Below are 18,815 nucleotides of genomic sequence, written 5' to 3'. Positions count from 1 at the left end.
CATATCAGTATCTTTTACCTGGAACACTACCTCCCTCTGAAGACTACATTTAGCAAATATGTCCACAGCTTGCGAACAACAGATATGCCCCGATATCTCCTAACTGAACCACTAGCTCCTTCTCCATTCGTGCAAAACTAGATACCGTGTGTAAATGTGCCCGTCAGGATGAATGCTTCATGTCATGATCAGCAGCCCCTGGGGTATTAGCTCTCTTTCTGGTCCAGCTATAGCAAACCATGTTGACTGGTCATCAAAAGTTGCTATGCTTCAGCGTCTCTTAACTCATGGGTAGGCAAACTAAGGCCCGGGTGCCGGATCCGGCCCAATCTCCTCCTAAATCTGGCCCGTGGACAGTCCTGGAATCAGCATGTTTTTACATGAGTAGAATGTGTGTTTTTATTTAAAATGCATTTCTGGGTTATTTGTGGGACACAGGAATTCATTCATTCCCCCCCCCCCCGAAAATATAGTCCAGCCCCCCACAAGGTCTGAGGGACAGTGGACCGGCCGCCTGCTGAAAACGTTTGCTGACCCCTGTCTTAACTCCTACCCTACTCTAGGGAGAACACCAAAATGTGGTGTGCATTTACATCAGACTTACTAGTTGCCAAAAATCACTGAATGCCTGACCCTCCTGCCTAAAACTTTATTTTATTTTTATTTCATGTACGTAGGACCCTTGGTGTTCTTATTGGTGTGCTAATGGTATTTCTGATCCAGGTACAGTTGAAACTCTATGTGTTGTCCTGTGATGACTCACTCTGTCACGAGGGGGTGGACTCCTCTCTCTCATCAGCTTACTGAAGGTTAAGAGACGACACTAAAAAAACACCAAAACCTTAGTCACTGATTGCTTTTTTTCTGCCATGGGAGATTACTCGGTGTGGGTGCCTTGAGTTATCGGAACCCAGCCAAGGAAAATTAAATGAGTCTGGCATTAATTCACCTGTGCAGAGTCAAGTGACAATAGGGCAGAAAGGAGATGTCCTTTTTGCCGTATGATTGAAATTCAAATTAGTTCTGAGAACATCCCATTTACAATGTGGCAAAACATCATCAGCAACCAGTGCCTGACATATCCCAGGCAGATAACCTTTAGTTTAGAGGCAAGACTAGGCAGTCAGGATAAGTGCTGAACAAAAGCAACTTGGTGAGCTAATATAAAGAGTTAATTACTGGTGTCAGGAAATAGATCACACAGCATGAAAAGTGTCTAATTTGACGAAATTGAAAAATTTTGATTTTTCTGGAAAACTTGCACATTTATACAGCTGTGCAGAATCTGATCAGGCTGAGGACGGAACTGTCCCTACAGTTTTCAGTGAAATGAATTTTGTTAGACCCTGTACAATCCTGCAATTTTATTTTTATTTTTCAACTCCTTGTGTTTGAAATGTGCTCAGCAGACGTAGCCAGGAGTATTCATAGACAGTGCCCCCCCCCCCAGTTATTGTTAGCAAGATTCAATATAAGATCCAGCCTCTGTGCCTCTAATAGCAATATAAAAGGGGAAAATGTTCCCATCGCACTGCTGTTACACCAATCAGATTACTTTTTCCTGTATAACTATTGAAACCAAAAATTTACTGTGCTATATAGTCATGGTTGTAAGATAGTTTGTTTTTAACTCCTTATTTTCTAAGTGTACCAAACAGTCCTAGATTTCTGCAGACTTATATACATGCATCTGTTGCCCAGGTGAAATCTTAAGTGGGCCAGCAAGGATAGTCATGTGTGGAAAAGCCATACCAATGAATATCATGTGCAATGCTGGAAGACCATACAGAAGCTCTCCAAAACACATTCAAAGCAAGCTTTACCATTAGACTTTGTGTATCATCAGCCAAAAACATTTGGTTGATGGGAATATGGGACAAACTTTTCTCTGTGACCACATCCTGTGTACTTCTCAGATGGATTTGAGGAGGGAAGTAAAATAATATCAATTGAATGCCCCTTTTCATCTTAGTTTTAGGTCTTTGGATTTTTAACAGCAATCTACCACCACCCTCACACCAAGTTGGAATGAGGGGAGGTGTCCCACCACCCAACTTTCTAGCTAAAACAGCCTCCTGCTGGCCATCAGATGTGTGGGATGAAGGAAGGCCACTGGTGGAATCCCTGCCCATGGGAAGATCCAAAATTGGATGTTCCAAAGGCAGAGAAGGGGTATGAGCCAATCTCATTTCTGTCCAGTGACAGCATCAGGTCTAGATCAGGCACAACCACCCTGTCCCCATCTTCCTGCATCAACACCATGATTAGCACACCTGTAGATGCCACAGTGGCCCTGCTGCTAAGGAAAGCCCGCAGTGGGTGGCTGCAAGGTATTGGACAACAGAGCTGTGTGTGGCGTGGCACCTGCCATGTGTCCCCTAAGCTAGCCTCCTGCCCCACGTGCAATCCAGGTTGCTGTCCTGTCACCATTGCTAGCGTGAGATTCACCTGACTTTTGCACTTGGAATGGGAGGGGCATTTCAAGCAGCATTTCAAGCAGCAAAATATCTTGGGCCAACCGTAGTGATCTGCATTTTTTATCAAAAGTGAGAAGAATCGAATCAGAGATCTGAGCAGTTTGGGTTTTTTTGTAATTACTTTTTTATTCAAAATTAAAACAAAACATATTACCATCCTTATTTCCCATTTTTCCTCCCTCCCACTCCCTCCCCCCACAGAACCCACCTCCCACCCCCTGACTTCCCTCAGTTCCAGTCTTTGATTTCTCTAAAAATGCTGTTTTCTGCATGTTACACAGTTGTATAGATCCTCAAACTATTTAGCTGATAATTATCAATAAAAAGTTTGTGAATGTTTATTCAAAACCAGCCAAGGAGTCCAGTTCACTTTGTTGCATCTTCAAATACTTTGTAAAGGGTTCCCATTCATCTTTAAAGTCACAGTTATCCTTGTCCCGTAGCTTGTATGAGAGATCTGAGCAGTTGAGTGTCCACAAGAAGACCCATTGTCACACTTGACATCACCTTTATGACTCCATATGAGATGGAGTTTGCCACCTGCATACCAACCATACAAACACACCATGCAAATGCTTTCTCTCGCTTTCTCATTTTTCTAGTGTTAAGATCAGTTTGGAAAAATAAAAAAATAAAAAATCTGCATGAGAATTCATATGCATTTTGCATGCATTTCTCTTGATATACACATTTTCCCAAGCAATCTACCCCAGCATAATACATCTTTGCATGCTGTTATCGCTGATATGCACATTTGCCAGATATATGCTTTTCAATGCATTTTTTTGGGTGGAGCACCGCATCACAGTGTTCAGTTTGGTTCATGTATTGGTCTGAGGAGAAGTGCTCTGTGAGCTGAATTAATTTCTCCCCCCTTTATTGGCCCATCCAATAAATGCCTTAACCAAATCCCAGTCTTTCTGAAAACCACTGCCATCCTGTTGCTATTTCTTTCCCCCCCGTGGCACTCAAGAAAAAAAAATTAACATATTCAGAGTATATATGACAGCAGCATTCACGGGGGGTGGGGGGAATGTTGAGGATAATTTTTTAGATGATTTCATGTGCCCTGTGATCCTACACTAGGCAGGCTTGATGTATGGTAAGCTGCAATAGAAAGAAGCCCTCAGAGGCTGTTGGCAAGTCCAGTCACTTCTAGAGGCACCCCTGCTCTGAAGATTATTTTTAAACGTCAATATATACATTTCCCTGCGTTAGTCCAGAACATTTGACTCTGTATATCTTTGAAGTTTGCCCAGTCGTGAGCAAGAATATCCAGATGTCCCAAAACAGAGAGAAATATATATACTTTGGAGTCATAGGCTCTGGGGCTTAGCGTCTTTCTGCTTCAGCTGATATATTGTTTAAATCTAAAACTTATTTAAAAACCTGTCTGAATGCGACGGCTTTTAATTAATCTTCTCTTAGTTTTTTATACCATATAGTACCTTGAAGACGCAAGATCAATCACAGCTGTATTGTAACATGGAGTTGGGAGACAGAAAGATAAATGAGCTATCAGGTTTAGCATTTTGATAGCTAAGTTTAATTTTAACTAGCTCATGAACATACTGTAGATCTGAGGATAAAGTCATGAAGCGGAACATTCATCTCTGCAGTCCATTCATAAAAATAAGGAAACGGCTTAGCCAGCCCCTACATTAGGGACTCCAGTGAACTGGGGGGAGAAATGTGGGGGTCTAGAAGCAAGGCTATGCCCTCCATCCATAGAAATGAATTTGGGGAAGGGCAAAAAGGTGCGAGAGCCACATGCCTACAGGGAGTAAAGCAGCTCGGGTAAGGCAATTTTGAACAGGCAAAAGGCAGCAGGAAGAACGGTCAACCAACTGCTCTCTCCTTGGGATAGATATATCAGTCTATTTTTGGTCTCTGTTTGTTCTGACTACGCTTCCCTTGAAGTATTACCTCATAAAGCATGCGTTCCTAAACACATACGTTACAAAATGAAGTACATCCGAGAATAGAGATGGAAAATTGGAATGATAAAATAAAGATGCATATTCTAATCACACTTACATCCAGAATATGCAGATCTGGACAGTTCATTCTAGATTTGCAAAGAACTAATTCCTCAAGCATTGTGAGCCTTTGCTGATACTCCTTCACAGAATCTGAAAGTCATTGATGCTTTTTGTTTTTAAGTGTTGGAGGACTATCTATACATCTCTTGCATTGCTGCCTAATGTAATCCTCAGCCTCATCTCTCCCCATATAAGATGAGGATAATAATACTACCCTACCTTACAAGGATAATTGAACTGATGTAAACCAAATGCTTTGGGAGAGAGGGGAACACACTATGAACTAAGTATTGTTGCTATTAGGATTACATTACTGATTAGATTAGGGAATCAAATGTTCGTGGTAATTCTTCCTGATGCTCTATTACTGCAAATGTGTGCAGGCTTTGGAGTTATGCTGAACTCTTCATCACAGCATGAAAAGCTACTGAATTACAGCTAAGCAAAGAGCAAGGTTATATGCCGATGTAAATAGTTTAGTCACTTCCAATATATAGTGGCCTAAATAGAAAAAAAAGTTTTAGCACTTCAAACACTTGCAATACAAACAAAGTTAATGGAAAGTAAATTTCAGGCCAAGAGCTGAGAACCATTTATTATGAAACTAAATTAGTGCCTGGCAGAAGTAATTAACAAAGGCTTACTCATTCAGGCAGCAGTTTGAACACGGAGCCACTTTGGTGACCAATTTTACAGCAGGAACTTTGAATAGCCAATAATCATGATTCAAAGGAGCATTTAGCATCCAGGCATTTTCAAATTTGGCATGGTAGGCCCAAGTCAAGAAAGAGAAAGCAGATTTTTAAATAACGAACTGGGGGGGGGGAGAGAGAGAGAGAGAGAGAGAGAGAGAGAGAGAGAGAGAGAGAGAGAACCAAGTATATATCAGACATTTGTCGGAGCTGATTCACACATGCATAGATCACTCAATGTCTCATCAACTTAAAACTGTCACTTGATGATTTACAACTGGGTGTGTGAATTACCTCCACTGGAAAGGACTGTGTTTGAACTGATGAGAAGCCATTTGATACCTCTGTTTGTAGTGTCTCTCCAGTAATGGCTTTTTGACTCTGGCAAGTCATCATAGGATACTGCAGCTGTGATCCGATGAACAAGCATGTGTGAATCGCCCTGAGACACCTAATGAATCAATCTTAGGCAACTGAGGAGGGGTGAGAGGCCAGAGGATTGCCTTGTAGTGAGTCATCATATTGCTCCTTCTAGCTCAGGATTGTCAATGCCGGAGGTGTAATATATGCATCATCGACTAAGGATCTGGCATACAGTCCCTATAAGAGAAACAGCTATGACCCAGGAGGCCAGCTCCTGGAGACCTGATTCAGATGGGTGGCTTGGTTGGAGAAGTTTGTGAATATGCTGTGCCTAATCCAGGCCTAATCCTTACCCTCCAATATTCCTCCAGTGAAAATAGGGGCATTTCTCACTCCCCCCCTGCCCACCTGGCCCTCCTTGAGCCCCCCACCCCCCACAGAGCCATTACCACTGCACCAATGAGACACAGCACACATGCCTTCCAATGTCTTGAGAAAACCCCTTAATCCTTATTTTATTTTATTTCATTCTTTGGTTAAATAAACAAAAAAGAAAAACACACACCAATAAATAAATTTCAGAAAGGGGCAAGATTACACATGGGTGAACAAAGCATTATTATTATTATTATTATTATTATTATTATTATTAGAAAAAAACAAGACTCCTTGCGCTCCACTCCCACTTTCTCCCGCCCATGGCAGCCCTGCCTTCTCCCTGCCTCTCAGAGCCAGCGCATCGTGTGGGTTTGGACCTTGGCAGCAGCAGCCTCTCTTCCTCCTCACCAGAAGAAGAAGAGTTTGGATTTGATATCCCGCTTTATCACTACCCTAAGGAGTCTCAAAGTGGCTAACATTCTCCTTTCCCTTCCTCCCCCACAACAAACACTCTGTGAGGTGAGTGGGGCTGAGAGACTTCAAAGAAGTGTGACTGCTACTTTTGAGTGCTATAAATTGGATACAAACAGGGAAACTGTTTCCTGCATCCCTTTTTAAGACTTTGTTTAATTTAGAGAGAGCTCTACATTTTAAAGAAGGTAAGAAGAACCCTTATTTTAAATTACATGGAACTACAGGGACTTTAATGGTGGAAAAAGTTTCTTCTTTCCTTGGAACTACAGTGATACTCCCCCTAGAGGATTTTGGAGATATAATTGTATGAGAACTAAATTTTATTTTGACTCTCTGTCGTTTGACTGTTTACATTTTGGAACTGTGGTTCCCATGGGACAGTAGACAATTTGACCTTGACACATAGGCAGGTGTGGAATGAGTGGCTCAGGGAGAACAAGAGCAGCTAAAACGAAAGCAAAGCAAACAGTACAATTGGTTCAAACAACTTTGACTTCCCAACCACGTAGATCATCTGTCCCAGCTGTGCTGGGAACACAGGAGGGGGGAGTTGGGCAGCCAGTAACAGAAGATATGGCATCAGGAGGATCAGAAACAGTCTTAAAACAAATACTGGATCAACTGGCAATTCTAAATCAAAAGGTGGATGATCAATCAACAAAAATTGACCAAGCCACATCCTCGATTAATAAATTGACTGACCAGGTTGCCCAGCATACACAAGCTATTGGGAGTCTGCAAGGAGCAACGGCAGAAAATAGAAAACTGGCTGAGGAAGCCAGTCAAAAAGCAGAGGAAGCATATAAGAAGGTTGAGGAGATTAAGGTAGAAGTGAAGCCACTGCACAAACAGATTGGTGAACAACAGGCCTACCTGTCTATGGTCGAATTGAAAAATAGGGAAAATAATCTTAGATTGAGAGCTATTCCAGAACTTGAACAAGAAGACTTGATTGGCTATTTGACATCAGAATTTTCAAAGTTCTGGGGTATAGCAGAAGATAAGGACTTTAAAATCACAACTGCATTTAGATTGGGAAGAGTGGTAAGGAAGGACAGAGTTAGAGATTGTCTGATTACACTGAGATCCAAAGAGGAGAGAGACAAGATATTAGGCCTTCATTTTGGAAAATCACTTGTTATACAAGATAAAAGAGCAGAAATTTATAGAGATATTCCGAAACAACTCTTGGATCTTAGAGTTATCTACAAAGATTTAGCAAAATTACTGAGAGACAACACAATTCCTTACAGGTGGGAGTTTCCTCAAGGACTATCTTTTAGCTTCAAAGGAAAGAAGATTAAAATTAAAACACCAGAAGACCATCAAAAGTTCCTGAACGACCACGGAGAAGACCTTCAAAAAGGGGCAGCAGCATCTTGGCCACCACCACCACCTGGAGTTGGACCAACTCCTAGACCCTCGGGAATAGAGGAAAAAGAAGATACGCCACTATAGACCTATCAAATTAATCCAGGATGTCTCTGCAGCTACTTAGTTGGAATATACATGGTGGGAATTCCCCGGAAAAAAGAAGAAGAATCTTTCATATTTTGAAAAAAGAACAATTAGACATTATATGCTTGCAAGAAACCCACGTGACTAGGCTCCACAGGAAAGTGCTAATTAATAAAAGATTAGGCCAGGAATTTATTTCTTCAGATAGAGTCAAGAAAAGAGGAGTGGTCATCTATGCAAAGGAGAGCCTGTCACCAAAATTTTTATTTAAAGACGAGCAAGGAAGAATTTTGGCGATTGAAATACAGACACAAGGAGAAAAATTTTTGATATTAGGAATATATGCACCAAATGAAGGGAAATCTGAATTTTATAAGAAGCTGCATGAGACGATGCTGGACTATATGGATTATACTAACATCATTATGATGGGAGACATGAATGGGGTGGTATCTACAAACATGGATAAGTCACAAAATCAAAACTTAACAAAAGATGGCAGACTACCTAAAACTTTCTTTGAATTAACCGACAATATGGACTTGATTGATATATGGAGGACAAAGAATCCCCTAGGTAAAGAAGGAACTTTCTTTTCTGAGGCCCATTTGTCATGGACAAGAATCGACCAAATATGGACAACTAGAGGGCTGGCACCGAAGACTAGAAAAGTGGAAATCTGCCCAAAAACCTGCTCCGACCATAATGCTCTGAAAGTGGAATTGAGACTAACTCCAACCGGCTCCTTTAGATGGAGAATGAATGACACCCTATTAAGAGATCAGGAGATTGTGAAGAAGGCCCAAAAAACTTTAAAAGACTATTTTGAAATAAACTTGAACACTACGGTGGAAAAAAGAACAGTCTGGGACGCAAGTAAGGCAGATATGAGAGGGTTTCTGATACAACAGAATACGATTAAGAAAAGACTCTGGAGTGAAAAAAAGGATAAAATTTTAGAGAAGATAAGAGATGGAGAGAAAAAATTGAGAACAAAACCAAAGTCGAGAGAGGTGCTGAGAGAAATCAAATTCCATCAAGCACAATATTCGAAATTGATAAATCAAGAGATCGAATGGAAAATTAAACAAATGAAGCAAAGATCATTTGAATCAGCAAATAAATGTGGGAAACTGCTAGCTTGGCAGTTGAAAAAGAGACAAAAATTGAATACAGTTACTAACCTAGAGATTGAAGGGAGAAATGTTCAGAAACCAGAAGAAATTAGAAAGTGTTTCCAGAGATATTTTAAAGAACTTTATACACAGGGGCCACAGAAAGAAACTGAGATAGACCAATTTTTAAAAACTAATGGACTATCAAAACTAACACAGGAAAAAAGAACAATCCTGAATTGTAAAATAACACAACAGGAAATCGAGGGTGCCATTCAGAATATGCAACTAGGTAAATCTCCAGGCCCAGATGGGCTTACCTCCAAATACTATAAGACTTTAAAAGACTATTTGACATTACCGCTAATGGAGGTTTGTAATCAGATTATGGAGGGGAAGAGGGCACCGGAAACGTGGAAAGAAGCTTTCATCACACTGATACCTAAATTAGAAACTGAAAAGACTCAACTTAAGAACTACCGTCCCATCTCACTCCTAAATGTGGATTACAAAATTTTTGCGGATATTTTGGCAAGTAGACTTAAAAAAGTACTTAATGAAGTAATTCATAAGGACCAGGCAGGCTTTCTCCCAGGGAGACATTTGTTTGATAATACTAGGAACACTATTGATATTTTGGAACTTTTACAAACTAATATCAATACGAAAGCTGTGCTAATTTTTATTGATGCGGAGAAGGCCTTTGATAATATTTCTTGGAAGTTTATGAAGAGAAACTTGGAAGGGATGGGAGTGGGACGGGGGTTTGAAAATGGAATAGAAGCAATTTATTCAGAGCAAAAAGCTAAGTTGATAGTGAACAATGTGGTGACAGAGGAGTTCAAAATTGAAAAAGGGACACGACAGGGGTGCCCACTATCCCCTCTTTTATTTATTTCAGTCCTGGAGGTGCTTTTGAACACAATTAGAGAGGACCGGTTGGTGCAAGGAATACAGGTCGGAGTGAAACAATATAAACTGAAAGCTTTTGCAGATGACTTGGTTTTAACATTACAGGAGCCAGAATCTAGTACAAAAAGAGCTTTAGAACTGATCCATGAATTTGGTCGGGTGGCGGGTTTTAAGTTGAACAAGCAAAAAACTAAGGTTTTGGCAAAAAACTTGACATCTATAGAAATAGATGGGTTTCAGAAAGAGACAGAACTGAATGTGGTTAAAAAAGTGAAATACCTAGGGGTTCATTTGTCTGCTAAAAATTTGAATTTATTTAAAGATAATTATGAAAAATGTTGGTTGGAAATCAAAAAAGATTTGGAAATTTGGTCAAGACTGAAACTTTCCTTGTTGGGTCGAATTGCAGCTATAAAAATGAATGTATTGCCGAAAATGTTATTTCTGTTTCAAACTCTACAGGTTGTGGACAGAGTGGAATGTTTTGGAAAGTGGCAGAAGGATATCTCTAAGTTTGTTTGGCAGGGCAAAAAGCCCCGGATAAAGTTTAAAATACTAACTGATTCAAAAGAAAGAGGGGGGTTTGCCCTGCCAGACCTGAGGTTATATTATGAAGCAGCGGCCTTCTGCTGGATGAAAGATTGGTTGCTCCTTGAGAACACTGATGTCCTAGATCTGGAAGGGTTTGATAATGCCTTTGGTTGGCATGCATATTTGTGGTACGACAAGGTAAAAATCCATAAAATGTTTAAAAACCCTATCGTCAGAAGAGCAATATTTATGGTCTGGATAAAATACAAAGACTTATTAGAGGGTAAGACCCCGAGGTGGCTATCACCAGTGGAGGCCAAGGCTCGAAAAAGACTCAATACAGAGGCCAATTGGCCGAAGTATTGCGAAATAATTGAAAAAATTGGAGACAATTGGAAGTTGCAGAGCTTTGAAAAATTAAAGAATAGGGTGCAAGACTGGTTTCATTATGCTCAAATTCAAGAGCTTTTTAAATTGGATAAAAAAACAGGATTCCAGGTGGAAAAATCGAAATTAGAGACAGAGTTGTTGGAACCTAGGACTAAGGTACTTTCAAGAATGTATAACTTGCTGCTTAAATGGAACACACAGGATGAGACAGTTAAATCAGCCATGATAAAATGGGCTCAGGATATTGGGCATAACATTATGTTTGAGGACTGGGAAAGGTTATGGACCACCGGAATGAAATTCACGGCATGTAATGCCTTGAAGGAAAACATTATGAAAATGATATATAGGTGGTACATGACCCCAGTCAAGCTTGCTAAGATATATCACCTGTCTGATAATAAATGTTGGAAATGTAAGGAGGCTGAAGGGACATTCTTTCACCTCTGGTGGACCTGCCCAAAAGTGAAGACCTTCTGGGAAGTGATTTACAATGAGTTAAAAAAGGTATTTAGATATACCTTTCCCAAGAAACCAGAGGCCTTCCTTCTGGGCATTGTGGACCAGAAAGTGTCAAAGAAGGACAAAACCTTTTTTATGTATGCAACTACAGCAGCAAGAATTTTAATTGCAAAGTACTGGAAGACACAAGATCTACCCACACTGGAAGAGTGGCAGACGCAATTGATGGACTATATGGAATTGGCAGAAATGACTGGCAGAATCCGTGATCTGGGAGAAGAAACAATGGAAGAGGACTGGAAAAAATTTAAGGACTATTTGCAAAAACATTTTAAGCTATATGAATGTTAAGAATGTGCATGATTTGGAAATTATAGCTTCAGCAACTAGATTTGATGAATTGGAAATTAAGTTATAAGAAAGACAAGGTAGAAACGTGAAGTAACTTTATTATGTTTATTTTAAGGTATAAGTAATTGGGAAATAGCATTTCGAACTTAGAAACATAATATCTGAAAGATACAGTAAGGTATAAAATAAGGTAACAAATTGCTGATGTTTTTATTGTAAAGAACGCAGGGTCTGGAAGATGTGGGGAAGTCCGATTAGATTGGTAAAAATGGGTTGGATATCTCTTTTTCTTTTCTTTCTTTATTTTCTTTTTTTTGTAATACACTATTGACTTTGTATAAGAAAATCTAATAAAATATTTATAAAAAAAACAAAGAAGTGTGACTGGCCCAAGGTCACCCAGCAGCTGCATGTGGAGGAGCGGAGACGCGAACCCGGTTCACCAGATTACGAGTCCACCGCTCTTAACCACTACACCACAAGCTGTCCAAGGGTGAGGAGGCCGGCAGCAGCAGCCATGGAAAGGTCATGGGATGCTCCCTCACTTCCACCTCTCGGGACAAGCGCTGGCTTATCCTCCTCCCCAGGCTTGGTGGCGGAAATAGGGATCAAATCACAGAAGCTGGGGCAGCTTTTGTCATTCCAAGACCATCCCTGGAAAATCAGGACACTTGGAGGATATGCTAATCAAGAATTAAAGCTTTGTTTACCATTGTCTCATCCAAGTAATAAGGAATCTCAGGCCCAGGGCTTCTTGGGGCTGAATCCAGCCAATATCCCTGCTCCAAGGAACACCCCTTATTTCCAGGCATCTCCCCACAGTGTCCCTGCTCCGCATCCTTCTTTTCTGCTTTTGTCTGCCTGGAAGCCTCCTTGAACAGGCCATAAAAGGTTCCCCACCGATGGTCAAACTGATGGGCATCGGTTCAGTCTTTCCTAGACCTAGTTGGTGATTGAACCAGGGACTTTTTGCATGCAGCACATGTGCTCTACCACCATAACAGTTAAATAGCGGCATTGTAAATGAATAACTTGCAAACAGCGGTTAAGTGCTATATTTACCATTCATTGCATGCCTCACCTCAAGTGTAGCACAATGAACGGAACCTGAAGGGTGGAAAGAAACAGCAGGTATAAGATTGAATAAAAGCTGCGAGGAAGATAAGAATGTTAAAAATATGCAGCCCAATAGCCCAATACTTTAAGTATGTCAAAGAGAAGGGATTTCTCCCCTTATAATTCAGGAGTAAGCAGCAGAATGCAGCAGCCCTACTGCTTGCTAGAGCAGGATGCTGGCACCATGTTATACCTCTGCTGACACAGGTGCTCTAGCTGCCAGTTTGCTAAAGGTTAGTTCACAAAACCCTAAGCAAATTGGGTCCCGAGTATCTTAAGGACCACGTAGTTCCTTAGGCTTCACCTTGATCATGCGGATCCTCTGATGGGGCACCTCTAATGGTCCCCTGTGCCCCTGAGGTTTGGTTGGTCATTACCAGAGACTGTGCCTTCAAGACAGCAAACTCTGCCCTATGGAACTCTTAGCTGGGAGAGATCCAGCAGGAAGCATCCCTGCCTCCTCTTAGACCTCTTTTCAAAACTGTAGTATTCAAAAAAGGCTTTGAAATGTGGATTTCTTTTTACCAACCAGTGTTTATTGTTGTTTATATTGGTCCTTTTATTGATCTTGGTCAGCATGGCCAAAGGTCAGGGATGATGGAAGTTGTACTCCAGCAACAACTGGGGGCAACAGCTTCTGCATCCTGGGACTAGGCAAGGTTGTGGCATCTGCATGATCTGATGGAGGAGGTTAAGGACCAGATGCCTCCAGGAAGCCAAGTTGTAGAGCTGGTGATTAACTTCCTCCTCCCTCCTTCATCTAATGCACTGGTTCCCAAATGTTTTCCCTCATGAACCACTTGACAATGACAATTGTAGTCTTGGTGGACCACTTAATGTTGTTGTTTTCCTGATTGTAGCATAGATGCTATATGATTTTTAACTGTCTTTATACTGCTTCTTTTATTCCTTACATTTGTATTACAATTTGAATCCCAAATTCTATTACATTAAAAATCAATCTAAGAAATAAAAAAGCAATAATAATAATAATAATTTTATTTATACCCTGTCCATCTGGCTGGGTTTCCAGCAGAGTGAATGCTAGATAGTGAATGTGATTGATGTGCCGTCTCTCATCTTCAGCCACAAATCCACAAATATGCTGTATTCTTCCAGGAACCACAGAATGGGGGCCCTTGTCCTAGTGCGTTTTCAACTATTTCCATTGCAACTTGTGGCCAGACATAGGTACTTGGGTTATTAGAATGAACCTCCCAAAGTATAGCAGAAATAATACACTGAGCTTCTTTCAGTTCAGAACGGAAGGAGGACAAAATCACTACTGACTGTTTCTGAGCAATTCCTGATAGATTAGATTAAGCATTAAGGGCAAAAATGAAGTGGGAAATAGCCATGTTGTCATCCTACTGTTATGCATCACGACAGGAAGGTCAGCAGCGGAGGCAGAAATAGGAGGAAGAGCATGAGATTGCCATAGAATATAGTAATTTACATACTGGATCAAAGCAATAATCTATCTAGAGCAATAACCCATCTCTGACAGTAGCGTCTAGCAGATGCATCAGTGGAAGACATAAAACACCCATAACAGACAATTATGTGCTAATAAGCCTGCAGTGGAAGTTTCTATCCAACTTCAGTCAGTCAGCGCTTAGATTTATGCTCTCAGACACACGGGCTGCTATAGTTTATACATTTTTAAACCCACTTAATGAATGTTCAGAAGTGCCACACAACTGTCCAGAATTTCTTAAAGTTGTGATAAGTATTTGGCCTCCACATTTGGTTTTACCTTGCATTGAAGAGTTCCATAAGTTTAACTAATGACCCTGCAGCCTGGAAGACTCCCAGCTCCAACTTTGAAACTCTGCTCCCTAGTTTGTATGCAATACATTGTGGTTATTGAGTAGTCTGAGACAGGCACTCTGTGCATGCTCATTGACTTTCAGACAGGAGCCACTTGAGACACAGCCATAATATTAACTCCTCAGCAGCAACGTCAATGCTGCTTACCAGGAGGGAGAGGGTGAGGACCAAGTTGGCAGGGAGCTCAGAACTGTGCAGGTATCAGGGACTGGGCACAGGAGGAATGGTGGAGACTGCCTCCCCATCCTGACCCTTCCAGGAAGGAGGAAGAGGAAGACAGTATAGATTTACAACAGTGGTTTGAGGGAGGTCACAGCTCAGAGGCAGATGAGAGGGAAAGTTGGGAAATCATAGGAGAGCCAAAGCAACACCTGGCTGACATGTTGTCATTAGAAAGTATTCCAGACCCTCCATCTCCCAGAACCTGGCAAGCCTTAAAAGTAGGAGAGCAAAGAGCTCAAAGACAGAGGACGCTTAGCAACACCTGTGGGAGAGATGATGAGAATGACAAATGAGGAAGCGGGAGAGACGGGTGGGGGGTGGAAATTCAATTGAGACACTGCCATTATCCAAGAGGCTGGGTTCTATAGCCTCTCTCTATAAATACTGATATAGAAAAGGACTGTAAGAAACTTTTCCTTTTTAAAAAAAAAAAAAATATTTATTGAAAATTTTAAGATTACAAAAAAAACAAAGGAAAAAAAAGGAAAAAACAAATAACAATTCAAAAGCAAAAAGCAAAGCACATAATACATCAAAATCAAAAAGCAAAAATAAACCAAAAAAAATTAAAAAACAGATCCAGTATTCTCAAATCCTTAACTGTCATTACCTTATTTCATCGACTTCCTCACACCTCCCTTTTTTGTATTCTAGTTGTTAATTATCTCAGCAAATCCTTTCCATCTTTCATAATATTCTGTCATTAAATTACTTTGATCTATTTTAACCTTATCTTACCATAAAAAACCTTAAAACTTAAAACTTAAATCTTATTTATACCAATTTCTCATAACCATAACATATTCTTACATAATTCTTTTTAACATTTCTGCTAAAGACAAATAATTTTGTTCCAACATTTTTCTAATACTCATTAATTTTACAAAAATTTTCCTAAATAATTTTTTTAAAACTTTCTTCCAATCTTCTTCCAACGTCTCTTCCTCCTGGTCTTGGGTTTTGTCAGTCCTTTCTATCCCATCCATCTAGTTCATCAACCCGGTAACCTTATGTCTGAGGCCCTTAAATCTCTTCCATGTCCCTTCCGCAGGTCTTCTTCATATTTATACCTGTACTTTACTTTCTCTTCTGCTCCTTTCATTTGTGGAGACTCCAGCTTGACAATATTTTTGTCCCTTCTCGACAGATCAGCCCCTTTTCCATAGTCAACACTGTACTCCATGTGGTATTTAAGAGCATGTTTCAAGGTCCCTCCAAAGTTAAGGGCCCCCACAACTCTGAACTCCTTCCGGCCCAAAGCCAGACTTGAAAGGTCAAAACATCCCTGCATAGGGGGGGTCTATCCAGCCCCCCATCTCCAAACCAAACAAGACTCTATCTCTCCAAATCTGGCTTTTTCCAGGTTCATTCGTCAGATCCAACAACTCATGTTCCTGCTGGGCCACAGTTCCCTCCATCTCTGCCTCCCGAGGTCCAGCAACAACCTCCTCCCTCATCTGATCTGTCAGAGCACACTCCTGGATTAATTCCTGTGTGGGTTCTATATAGATACCCACTGCCTGTCCAAAATTTCCAATCACAACAGTCATCAAATCCGTCTTCTCATGTAGCTGTTCCAATAGAGCACTTGTCTTGCAGAAGGCAAGCACCAGAGCCTCCGAGTACATTCTTGTGCAAGGTCAAAGTCTGATCCCACGATCTTAATCTATTGCAGCTGCAAAGCTCCCCAGTTCAAATTTAATAACAGTTTCGCAAACTCCCTCTAGGGGAAAAAGCTTCTATTTGTATCTATCTCTTTTCTTTCTTTTTTTTTTTTAAAAAGCAGATCTAACAACAAAGTTTCATTTTTCAGATATTTTGTCAATATTTTGTTCCTTTTAGATGCGAAGGGGAACAATGGAATCAATATGTTTCTCTTCTTTTAACTATCTGTCAAAAACGTTTGTCTATAGTCAATGAACTTCCCAAGGACGTCTGTCCTGACACCCCGCTCCCAGGTTCAAGACGGTGGAAAATTGCTTTTCTTTACTCTCTCTTCTGCAGGTTTAAACAGTCCAGAAAAAGTTCCCCCCTCTTCTCCTGCTTCCAAGGGGGGTTCAGTAATTTTAAATGATGAAAATTGATCCTTTACAGACGACTTTCTAAACTCTAGCTTGCCATGTCTTTGCTTTAATCTATCTACAAAAGCGGAAGGCGGACTTCCTGTTTAGACCTTCCCGCTTCAGTGCCAAATTAAAAGAAATTTCTTAGTCCAATTTTCCGTTCTACTCACAGACAGTTATTTAAGATCCAATTGTCCACAGGAAAAAGTCAGCGCTCTCCGGCAACAGCAATGCGGCTTCACTCCGTGAAAAGAGCAGTCGATTCAAAGCACCATGCCATTCACCCCACGTCGCTCCGGATCCCCGAAACCGGGTTTCCCTGCGAGTAGGGGAGGCGCAAAAGGTGCCAGCCGAATCCCACGTCCACAGGCTTCTCCCGCCTGTGGTTTTTGATGGGTCTCCGCCTCGCCGTGGTGGTTCAGACCCTTTTTTCCACAGATCAGATTCCTCCCGATCGGAGGAAATCCGCCATTGTCAGAGGCGCCAACCTGGAAGCCTGTAAGAAACTTTTCCTTGTCTTATACTTTCCTGGGCAACCAGCCGGGAACCGCCAACAGCATCCTAACAGCAGGTGCACCAGTGGATCCAATCCAGTGCTCCCAACATATAGACTAGGCAGCCATGACCTCCCCATCACCTGACCCTTTCCCCTCTCCCTCCCAGTAAGCAACAGTGACACCATTGCCAAGAATTTGCATTTAGAACAGCACAGAAGGTTCTGGTCAAAGAGCATATTGTAGAGTTGAAAAAGATCCAGAAGAGGGCAACCGAAATGGCCAAGGGGATAGATCAACATCCCTATGTGGAAAAGGGACTTTTTAGGTTAGAGAAAAGGCAAGGCAGAGGTGACATGATGGAAGTTAATGCATGGTATGAAGAAAACAGATAGAGAAAGGTTTTTCTCCATCCCTCATAAGACTTCATCAATATCCAATGAAGGGGAATGTTGAAAGATTCAGGACAAATAAAAGAAGCTAATTCTTCAGGCAGCACATGGTTAAACTTGGGAACTACCTCCCACAGGAGGCAGCAATGGCCACCAACTTGGATGGCTTTAAAAGAGGCTTTAAGGCTTTAAAGAGGCTTTAAAAGCTGGTGCCTCAGCTCTCGAAGGACAAATCCATGGAGAGCTGAGACACCATCTTTTCAAGTTGATAAAGGGGGCCCAACGCAGCATCGTGAGGAGCCGGGGGCAGAGCCGAATGCCTTCTGAACATTGAGGGGGCCTGGCACCCTCAAAAATACCATCGGGGTGGCTAAAACTGCCTCACCCCCTAGGAGCTGGCACATATGTCGGAGACCAAGGCGATCAATGGCTGCTAGCCATAATGACAATGGTCAGGGGTCATATACCTCGGAATACCAGCTGCTGGGAATCATGGGTAGGCAAAGTGCTCTTGCCCTCATGTGCTGCTTGCCAGTTCCCCACAGGCATCCCCTTGGTCACTGTGAGAAAGGATGCTGAGCTAGAGGGACCATTGGCCTGATCAAGCAGACTTATATTACATTATGTCCTCAGACTTCCAACACCCTAATGAAGACTTTGTTATTAGCCACTTAATTCTGACCCACCTGGTTTCTGGTAGCAGTTTGCTTCCCTGTGAACTTGAGCAAATGGCAGGCAAAATTTCTAGACTCCTGCTTCTCCTCTGTTTCCATTGGCTGCTACAGCACAAAGATTGTGTGTGTGTGTGTGTGTGTGTGTGTGTGTTATGCAAAGTTGTTGTTTTTTTTAAAAAAAATGCACAGGTCTAGTGCTTTTGGTGTTCCTTCTGTCTCCCGTGAAAGCTCTGATCTTCTTGTCTTCATGCATGTCAGCTGGCCAGCTGCCCTATTGGGATTGTAATTCAAATAGCAACACACACACACCTTTGTGTGACACAGCGCCTACCTCATAGCGAAGGGATGTTTTAAAACCTTTCAAGCTATTTCATAAATG

The 18,815-nt window shown here is 41.4% G+C and overlaps 1 long non-coding RNA gene across 1 annotated transcript; it reads right to left on the bottom strand.

Annotated features, from left to right (window-relative positions):
* Positions 1–644: 644 nt before the first annotated feature.
* On the bottom strand, positions 645–18,581 carry LOC308476586. Its single transcript, XR_013985982.1, has 2 exons — positions 18,449–18,581; positions 645–823 (listed from the first exon to the last, which is right to left on the bottom strand). It is a non-coding gene; the product is annotated as an uncharacterized lncRNA (long non-coding RNA).
* Between the last annotated feature and the right edge of the window lie 234 nt (positions 18,582–18,815).

The sequence above is a fragment of the Podarcis pityusensis genome, assembly GCF_964106645.2.
Source record: "Podarcis pityusensis genome assembly, chromosome: 4".
NCBI classification, from domain to species: domain Eukaryota; kingdom Metazoa; phylum Chordata; class Lepidosauria; order Squamata; family Lacertidae; genus Podarcis; species Podarcis pityusensis.
This window is presented reverse-complemented; position numbering and strand designations above follow the sequence as displayed.